The sequence below is a fragment of the Nyctibius grandis genome, chromosome Z (genome assembly GCF_013368605.1).
Source record: "Nyctibius grandis isolate bNycGra1 chromosome Z, bNycGra1.pri, whole genome shotgun sequence".
Taxonomy (NCBI): domain Eukaryota; kingdom Metazoa; phylum Chordata; class Aves; order Nyctibiiformes; family Nyctibiidae; genus Nyctibius; species Nyctibius grandis.
In genome coordinates this window covers 26,666,794-26,677,291 of record NC_090695.1, presented here as the reverse complement: position 1 = coordinate 26,677,291, position 10,498 = coordinate 26,666,794, and the positions used below count along the sequence as shown (strand labels likewise).

General features: G+C 43.4%; 1 protein-coding gene across 1 annotated transcript in view; it reads left to right on the top strand.

Annotated features, from left to right (window-relative positions):
* The first annotated feature begins 10,080 nt into the window (after nucleotides 1-10,080).
* ARHGEF28 (Rho guanine nucleotide exchange factor 28) overlaps nucleotides 10,081-10,498 on the top strand; it is a 127,574-nt gene continuing 127,156 nt past the window's right edge. The window contains exon 1 of the mRNA XM_068422497.1: nucleotides 10,081-10,127. The gene's annotated coding sequence lies outside the window, so the exon portion shown is untranslated. The remainder of the gene's footprint in view (nucleotides 10,128-10,498) is intronic.

Genomic DNA, 10,498 nt, shown 5'->3' with positions numbered 1-10,498 from the left:
CTGAAACTAACTGCATGTTTTGCAGACAGTGTCTGCTTCCAGGACTGATAACACTCAAACTTTATAGTTATCACTGAGGCACCAGTAGGGATGTTATGCAGAAAGGCTCTTAGTTGTACTTGTTCTTAGAGAAACCAAGGTCACTGCTAAATTCCTCACTGATTACAAGCAAAGAGCCACAGAAGGGTCGCACCTGCAGGGAGGAGCAGACAGGACAGGAGACCCAAAATTGACCAACGAGATATTCCATCCCATACACGTCGTTCTCAGTATAAAGTGGGGGGATCGCAAGGGTCTTGCTCTCCTTCTTTTCCCCTTCTTGCCCTTCTTCTATGGCTGGTGTCCAAAGAGGACTCTGTCCTTTTTCCTGCTGCCCCCGATCCCGATCCGTGCGTCCCTGAATCCAGTTCCTGTCCATCGCTGGGCCCAGCCTGGGCCTTCCCGGAGCCTGCCCTGCAGTGCCGGGGGTGACGTGACTGACATCAGGGGAGTTCGATCTTGGTTTTGTATATATTTGTATATATACAATTATTTCCATTATTACTATTATACTCTTTTTCATTATTATAGTTCATTAAAACTGTTTTAACTTTCCAACCCCTAAGTCTCTCTCTCTTTTCCCTTTCCTTGCGGGGGTGGGAGGGTTAATAGAGAGCGTCTGCCAGCCCAGCTTTACACCGTGACAATCACACATTCTAACTTCTTGAGGGTAATAAATACCTTTGTATTTCAACAGATACACTTTGAAGACCATGCTGATAGAATTTACTAAATTGTATTGCTTGAGTTGTTCAAAGCTGAGTAACTAATGATGAGAAAATAGCTGAATCATAATGTTAGACCATAAATATTTCAGTATTTTCTATGTAGAGTGTTTCAAAAATGAGAAACTGAAATAAGCTTATAAAAGGGAGAATCAGCGATAACATTGGTCTGTTGCTTGATGAGGTTGGTCACCTCACAAATAGGGATGTAGATAAAGCGGAGATGTTTAATGCCTTCTTCACCTCTGTCTTCAACACTGGTGATGGGCCCTGGGACCTTTGGAGCCTGGTATTGGAAGACACTGACTGGGGAGATGATAAACTCCCAGCCGACTCTGAAGTTGTTTAAGACTTGCTGCTCCATCTGGATACACCTAAGTTTATAGTGTCTGATGGGATTTATCCCAGGGGTACTGAAAGAGCTCGTGGATGTCATTGCGGGACCTCTCTCCATTACTTTTCAATGGTCTTGGGAGTCTGGAGAGGTCCCAGTCGACTGGAAGCTGGCAAATGTCCCAATTTTCAAGAAGGGTAAGAAGGAAGACCCTGGTAATTACAGGCCTGTCAGTCTCGCTTCAATGCCTGGTAAAATTATGGAGAAGGTTATTCTGGGAGTTACTGAAAAACACTTGAGAGACAACGCAGTCATTGGTCATAGCCTGCATGGGTTCACAAGGGGAAAGTCCTGCTTAACTAAATTTCCTTTTATGACAAGGTCATCCGTCTAGCTGACAAAGGGAGGCCAGTACATGTGGTATTTTTGGATTTTAGCAAAGCTTTTGATACTGTCTCTCACGGTATCCTTCTGGGCAAAACGTCCAGCACCGAGCTAGACAAGTGCTTAATATGTTGGGTGAGCAACTGGCTGATGGAGCAGGCTTAAAGAGTTATAGTAAATGGGGTTACATCAGGCCAGTCACCAGTGGGGTTCCCCAGGGCTTAATTTTAGGGCCAGTTCTCTTCAATGTTTTTATTCGATTCCTGGATGCAGGAATCGAATGTACATTAAGTATGTTTGCTGGTGATACTAAACTAGGAGGAGCTGTGGACCACCTTGAGGGTAAAGACTAGAGAGCTGGGCAATCACCAACCCTATGAAATTTAACAAGAGCAAGTGCCAGATTCTCCACATGGGATGGGGTAATCCTGGTTATACGTACAGTTTGGGGGATGAGAGGCTGGAGAGCAGCCCCACGAGAAGAGGTCTGGGGATTTGGGTTGATGGCAAGTTGAACATGAGTCAACAGTGTGCCCTGGTAGCCAAAAGGGCCCACTGTGCTGGGGTGCGTCAAGCACAGCACAGCCGGTAGGTCGAGGGAGGTGATTGTCCCACTTTGCACTGCACTGGGGCTGCCCTACCTCGAGTACTGTGTGCAGTTTTCAGCATCTCAATGTAAGAAGGACATCATACTGTTAAGTGTGTCCAGAGGAGGGTGGCCAAGATGGTGAAAGGTCTCGAGGGCAAGACTTACAAGGAGCAGCTGAGGTCACTTGGTCTGTTCACACTGGAGAAGAGGAGGCTGAGGGTTTACCTCATGGCAGCCTACAGCTTCTTTACAGGGGGCAGCGGAGGGGGAGCTGCTGATCTCCTCTCTCTGGTGCCCAGCGATAGGACAGGAGGAGATGGACTGAAGCTGCATCAGGAGAAGTTCAGATTGGACGTTATGAAAAGGCTCTTCACTGAGAGAGTGGTTGGTCAGTGGAACAGGCTCCCAGGTAAGTGGTCACAGCACCAAACCTGTCAGAGCTCAAGGAGTGTCTGGATGATGCTGTTAATCACATGGTTTAGTTTTAGGCAGTCCTGCAAGGAGCAGGGAGTTGGACTCAATGGTCCTTATGCGTCCCTTCCAACCTGAGATATTCTATGATTCTGTGAAAAAATTCAGCAGTTTGTGTGCAACCACATAATCTCTGTGTACTTTACATTTGGATTCAGACAACTGATGTTATCCCCCATTACCTTGTGAAGGCTTACCGAAGACAAACAGCATGGTCAGACTGTGGCTCTGAAGAGAACTCCGTCAGATTTAACGAGTTGGACCAGAACAAGGTTTGGAATGGAGTTCTGGAGAACTCACTTCCTTGTGTGCTCTCTCTGGGAAGTCGTTCTGACCCGTTTTGTTCTTTGGATGGCAAAATGTGGTCTCATCAGCAGTTGGACCCAGCTGATTTTGTTCCTCTCTGCATGAGTAATTGTTTGGCTTGTGTCACTAGTCGACACTGAGAAAAAGAGGATGCTCCCTCCAGTGTGGGTGAGAGGCAATAGTTCCATGTTTCATTTGACAGAAGGAGTGGAGTATTAACATAATCACGGGCGTATTAAGTTGTCAAATGTCTTTGCCTTTCTGCTCAGGGAGTTCCATATGTGGGAGTGAATGGGAAGGATGGCTATTAGATGAGCTCCCAAACCTCGACTATTTTGTGAATTATGATGCTGTTTCCCCAGCTGCAAAGGGAACTTAGGATCTGGTAGGTTTGTTGCATCACCATCTGAATTTACAAAAAGATGTTAAAGCTGCTTTTATGAAGAAACTGTTACATACACTTGTATTTTTCCCTGCATATCTTTCATGATCAAATGAAGTGAAAATAGATGATGATCAGCTCTGGCTCTTGGAGATGTGGGTTGATCAGGTATTGGGTTTCAGCTACTATTGCTGGCTTTCTCTGCACTTCTGATAAAAAATTGTTTCGTCCCTTATTACATCTTAGACATATTCTTTTTGTTGAACTGTAGTTGGACTGGTTCCATTTAAAGACTTGGTGTTTGGTCATGGAAGGCTTCTGAAACTTAAACAGTTTTATTTAATAGACACAGTTGTTCTTAGATGGTTACAAAAGTCACTGCAGTCTTCTGTGTAAATTAAAATAATGGGATATACTTTTCTCCTTCCTAAATGAAGCACTTTCTCATTGTTTGCCATCTTCATCTGCAACCTGTATAACAATGTCATACAGTGCATTTGCTTGCTCTGAAGTAATGCGAGGCTATTAAGTGACGATTTGAAAAGTCATTTCACCACCCCATCTTGTTTCACCATTTATAAAATACCAGAAGTTTGTCATTTTAATGCAGTAAGTTTTGACACCTGCATACAGAAAGACAAGCAGGCTGGGGAATGGAGTGTGCTTGTTCTCTTATTTAGCATTATCAGCTGCACCTGGTGTTTGATAAGCCATTAAGAATTTCAGTGATGAAGTCATAGGCAGCATCTTCCAGGTGTTTTTTTTTTTTTTTATAGATTGTGTATGTTCACTTTCTTACACAATTTAAAGACTAACTTCCAGGTGAATGAGGACATGACTTGTCCAGGCAAATGAAACTTTTTGGTGATCACATGGAAAGGGGCATTTATCTGGAGCCCAAGTGATCAGTGAATCTTAGGGGTGTGTCACAACCTGAACAGGTTATGTCTCCTGCAGGTGCACAGAGAGAATTCCTTAATGCCCAAGCACACGAGAGGCTTTATTTCCTAAATTTCTTTACTGTTTTACAGATTAGTACAAACGACGACTAACAAAGCAAGTATACTTATGGTTAGTAAGGTAAGTAGATACATATTACAAGTTCCTACAAAATTACTACCAGGAAAGCAAATAAACATTTCAACAGTCACATCAATCAATATTGATAGCAATGAATAACAAAGCAAGTATATATTTCAGTATTACAGGCTATTACAAAAATTACCACTAGTAAAGCAGCACATAGGATTAATTACTTATAAGCACACATATAAACTGATTGCAGAATTGGGGCCAATGAAACCGATCCCAAAAGTGGGACTAACCGACAATAGATAATGTCTTGCTTCAAAGATGATCTGCATCACGGAGTTTGGCGGCAGCTACGTGTCCCCAGCGAGGGTCTGATCTGTCTAGAAGTTCTCATCAAAAAGGGTGCGTGCATGGGAAGCTCTCATAGAGAGAGGCTTCATTTTGGGTAAAAAGCAAGTCATTTTTTGTATTGCAGAAACATAAGGGGGCATAGGACACCACCACGTGGGACAGCCAACAGACAATGATGTTTCCTATTTTCTCAGACCAATTTTTTTTTTTTTCAGGCTTTTTTCCTGGTCTTTCAGTTGGAACAGCCAACGACAGTTACCATTTCCTGCTTTCTCAGTATTTTTCCCATTTTTTCCAGACTCTTTTTCACCTTTGCAAATGATAAGTTGCTGTTACATTTCCTTGGTTTTGTGCGTATCGAGGGTACCCCAAGATGTCTCCGGTTTCTTGGTGCCTGCACTTCAAAGATGTGCTCCTCAAAGATGCTCTGCTTCCCAGGCTGGCAGCACTTTATTGGTCAGTATTTCAGCAGATGTCTTCTGATCAGTGTTTTTCCCCTTCTAACCAGGTTGTCTTTATCAATGCTCCCATAAGGGTGCCAACAGCATATGAAATAAGACAGTTTGTGTTAGGTTTTTGATGTTTATATAATAAATATATATATTAAACAAACTTGTCTTGCCAAGTAAGATAAAATATCATATTTGAATGAAAAATTTGTACTAATTTTTTTTGTTGCATAAAATATTCATGTTCCTCAGTTTTGTCATTAAGGGGCTGAGTGGTACTCAGAAGTCTATTATTTGTGAAGATGCACTAGTAATGGCAATTACTAAAGGGGTGCTGTACAAAGCATAAAGAATTTGACAGAGAAAACAGTAAAATGTGAAGGGAATGAGCAATGCTGTGGAAGTGTAATATTAAAGTGACTAATAAAGCAAGCAATTTCTCATTGATTGATGTGGCAGGAAGTGCTGGGAAATAGATGGATATAAAAGAAGATGGAAATATTCTTGCTGTGTATGTACCAGGCTGAGTTCCCCCATGACTTAGTGCATGAGGCGTCACGAGAAAGTTGTTTCAATTCTAGTACTGTCTCAAGGTATGTGCTTACGCCAGCCCTCCTCAAATGAAATAGGTTCCTACTGTTGTCAGTAATCACTGAGAGAATTCTAGAGTTGAGACAACATAAATCAGTTCATGTGCTCACAACAGTAAATGGAAACATTACACACCTAACATCTGAAGTTTTGATGCAGAATAGGTTTCTTGATGCTTTCTGATCATTTAACCTTCTGCCAAGGATTTTTGCTTTAGGTTTGAAGTCTCATGAGTTGACTAAGTGTGAAAGAGTGGGCTGTGTTAGGAAAAATTTTGAGCACATCAAAGCAGGCTTGAGACATCCCTTACTTAAAAGAAAACAAAGAAATAAAACATACCCTTCATAGATATTAAAAATTTTTTTCTGATCCCATACAGATGAAGCAACCTCCTTATATTACAGAAGTCTATCTGGATGGTGAATTTGGCATTGCTATTGGCGACAAGTAGCCAGCATTAATCTTCAGACTCTTTAACATCTCTGCATTTAAAAGCAAACAAAAAGGCTTTGTAATGGCTCTAACAATGCTTGTGCAACACAAGCAAATCTTGCCAAATATTTGATTTTGATTTGCATACTTACCTGAGCTTAGAGTTTGTGCAAAGGTTACCATTGCAATACTGAACTGAAACCTTTTCAGGTTGCTCTAGATAACCACAGTCGACCTTTCACTTACATTCCATGGTTGGAGCCTGTAACCTAAACGACTGAAATACTGCAAAACAATGAAGTCAGAGGTTTTATGAAAAAATATCAGATTTTATAGTATACTGCAGTTTATGATTGAAAATATAAATTTTGTAGCTACAGAGCAAATTTTCAGTGAAGATCACACACATGTTACACTTGAAAAACAGGCAAAACTAAAGAAACAACCCCCCCCCATATGTAGTTTTCAATACTTCTTCACTTACAATCCCCTTTAAAAATGAAGAAAAAGGCATATAGGAAATGTCAAAACACCATGTTGTAAAAAGATTTGAGTAAGTTGTTGTTTTAGTCCTTATCTATGTAGCTATTTGTAGCTACAATGACATACTCTGATGGAAGATGACTTAAAGTGGCTTGTCTTTTTTTAATGTCTTCAATGAGAGTCACTTTGCTTTCTGTACCTTACAGTACCACAACTTCCAAAACTACCTTTGGTCTTCAGGCAAGGATTATTTCAGCATTTTTATTATTTTAGTAAGCATTTATTAAGACTGCCATTTCAGAAGTTTACTTGGAGGAATTTCTTCAAGCTGTGTCACTTGAGGGGCAGGGGGAGTGAGAAGAGAAGGAGCAGAAGAAGTAATATTAAGTACTAAGTAAGCAGTAGTAATATTAGCAAGCTCCAGAAACCACCTCACTGCCTGTTTGCCTACAGTGCTTTCCATTTTGTGACATTACTTTTTGCATGTGTGTTTTGAAAGCTAAGCATTTATCTGTTGGGGGATATAGTTACAATATTGTTATAGCTAGCGGGAAAAATCAAGGGTAAAAGTAAATTGCAACACAACAAAGAAGGGACTGAGAAATACTGAATCTACAATGAGGATTGGCAAACAGGTGCTAGGCTAGCGTGAGAAAGAGGAAGAAAGTTGCAGCTTGCTGATAGGAATAAGGAGCGCTTAAAACTGCTGAATTGATATGTGGCCTCGCTTATAGTTGCAAAATGAATAGACAAAGTGTATCAAGAAACAGAATGAAATGTTAAACAAAGCACTGCTTCCAAATAATCATGAAAGTAGAAACATGTACTATATAAAAAGAGCTATGCTGCTTGCAATAAATCATCATCATTGATCTGAATCTCATCTGTGTGTACTGTCGTTACCGCCACATTTATCCAAGCATTTCAATTCTTATTAAGGTAGTAGTTGGCAGATCACAGATTCTGTGCTTTAAGCTGTATTTAATAACCAAGGTATTCAAGCAGAAACAGTTTTGCACATCATGAAAAACTGGGCAAACATTAGTCAGTGACATATAAGTCCTGGGCAACAGTCATTACTTTGATGCCAGGATGTTCTATGCGATTCGAAGACAGTCTCTGAAGTGTATGTGGGTTTTTTTGCCCTTTGGTATTTGAATGTGGTCTAGCAAAACTTACTTGTCATATTGCATGCATAGTCCCAACACATACAAAAAGCTTACCTAAATCCTTATTTGCATGAAGGAAACGCAAGAGGTAGTTTCCTCTGGAATTGAGGTCTAAGTCAGTATCTTAGAGTAATACTATATAGTGTTGGAAATTATGTAAATTAAATTACAACTCAACTAGTTATTTTCATAACTCTTTTAATTAGGAAAATTTGGGATTGAAATCCTGAGTGTCTACAGCTGCTGCAGATGTACTTATGCTTGTCTTCTTTTCTTGGATAATATGCAGTTGGATAGCTTGCTATATTCAGTGGAAGTAAATATACCAACTGATGTAAAGCAATCCTTATGTGTATGCTTCCAGTAGAGTATGCTGGGGCTGGACGTAGAGGAAAGGTGCTGTAAGATGGTTGCAAGCCACCCCTAACCTGGCTGCACCTCATCAACCTTTATCTTTTATTTTTCCTCCTTGCAAATGTTAACTTTCCAAAGTCCTGATTGCACCGTAGCCAGCGGTTGTATTGCCGTTGCAATCTCAGAGTCATGAACTTGTTCTGAGAAGTAGGACACAGAAAGTCCCTGCTTCTTTGTACTCAGCACAGATGTTTGTGTGATAAGCCACACAAAGCAAACCAATGAAGAGTTTCAAATTTTAACGATGGACACACACCATGTAAAGCCATGAAACTCTTGCTGAAACACAAGGGGTGGTGGTGGGGTTTTACTGGCTTCTTTCACTCCTTGAGGGAGGAAAGACCTGTGCTCTGTTGCAGCGGTCTAATGAACTTCCTTTTTAAAAATGCTGGTGAAACTATCGTGCATTTAGGTGGGTGAAGGTAAGTGAATTAAAGGGGTTTAATTGTATTAAGGACATCTGGTAAGAAGACAGTAACTGAGAAGCTTGAATTTTTGATTATGAAATGTGAGTCAGGTTGTGATCTTATGCTTTTAACTAGGAGCTTTCAGTATATTTACTGGCTTGGCTATAGCTTTTCTATCAATTGAATATGCAACATGTAGGCCTTCGAATATCAGCTAAGGAAAACATTAGTCTGAATTGTGTTGTGGTTTCCTATGTACATTTTTTTTAAACTATTAATACAGACTATTAAAGTTAATGTGTTTACTTTTCTAATTGTAGGTGGTTTTCAGTTTTAAAGTCAGGACCTGCAAGTATCCTTGTGGATACAGGAAAAGAGTACATGATGGAGAAGAGGTATGGCAATAGACTATGCTTTTATCTCAGATAATACTCTTGGAGGACTTGGATAACTTTTTTTACTATTGGCTTGGTCAATTTTAAACTGGTAGCTTTGCTCAATAAACTAATACTTAGACCTTACTTACACTCTAATTCTGGACTGAACAGGTGCAGCTCTCTTATGTTTTCTCTTCCTCTGATTACCTTTATTCTCTTCTGTTTACCAGATATTTGGGATACTAAGGAAATACGCACTTTGATAGTGTTCAGGCTGCTGCTTCACAGTAAAACACTAATGGTTGCACACATTGCTTACAGCACTTGAGTATGCTTTTTTCATCCCCACAGCATTGTGCTAAAATGCTGCTGTTACAAAGAAAGTATGCTGTCCATCTACAGCAAACAGGACATGAATTAAGTTACAGTGCAGAGAGAGGGAGCTTGGTAAATCCCTACCCTGCAATTGGGTGCTCTCGTGCTCTACTGTCCTTACTAGTGAAACAGCTTGTCAGAATAGGCTTAGAGGGTCAACATTGCGAGAGGATTTTAAGAATAGCTGAAGTTATGTTTTGTGTACTGAAAAGCCAAAATACGGTGTGGTCTGTCGGGATCAAAGCGCTATTCTGCATGAAACGTGCCTGGAGCCACCGGGCAGCAGTGTGATCAACCAGTCCCGTGCGTGGGCAGCGCCGTCGTGCGGGGCCGCGGCCCGACGGGCGAGGGAGGGAGGGATGCAGGGCTCTGGCTGCTGTGCGGGGCTGCCGGGGGGCTGCCCCTGTCCCGCCTGCCCCGCCACGGGCTCGCACCTTGCGGTCTGCAGCCGCGCTCCGGCCGGGAGGGGGCAGCGCTCCCCTCCGAAAGGCGCTGGGGGCCGGCGCTCCCCCTCCCGGGGCCGGGGCGCCGTCGGGGCCGCGCAAGGCTCCCCGCGGGGGTCCCGCCTTCCCGCCCACCCCGTCGAGCAAGCGCGGCTACGGCTGCTTCGTCCCCGGCGGGGACAGGCACTACCCTCCCTGTGCGCAGGGCTATCCCAGCGCGGCTTTGTTCCCTCGCCCCGCGGGCTGCTGGGGCGCAGGGCGGTGCATCCGCGGCTTCCCGCAGGCGCGGCCCCGGCGGCGGCTGGGCAGCGCCGCCGACCCCAGCAGCGCGGGTGGCGGCGACGGCAGAGCCTCGCCCGGGACACCCCGCGTAGGTAAGGCGGCCGCTGCCCTCGGGCCGGCGGGGGGAGCCCGTCCCGCGGCGCCTGCTGCCCGGCAGCCCGCGGGGCGAGTGGGCTGCGGGCCGGGGCCGCTGGGTTGGGCTGGGGGAGGTGGCGGGTGTCCCTCTGCCTCCACTGGGCGCGGCGTCAAGCGAAGACGCGCGGTCCTGTCGCCGCTGTGCGCGGTGCGGCCGGGCGGCTCCGCTCCTCTCCGAGCAAAACGTTTCTTGTGGGCTGTCAGTCGCTGTCCGAAGTCCCAGAAGTGGGGAGAGGGAGGATTTTTTTTTTTTTTTTACATACAGGTTTTTTTTTGTCTTGTTCGTTATTTTGCCGTAAGAGCTGCTCGTATTTTTTTCAGTTCTTGT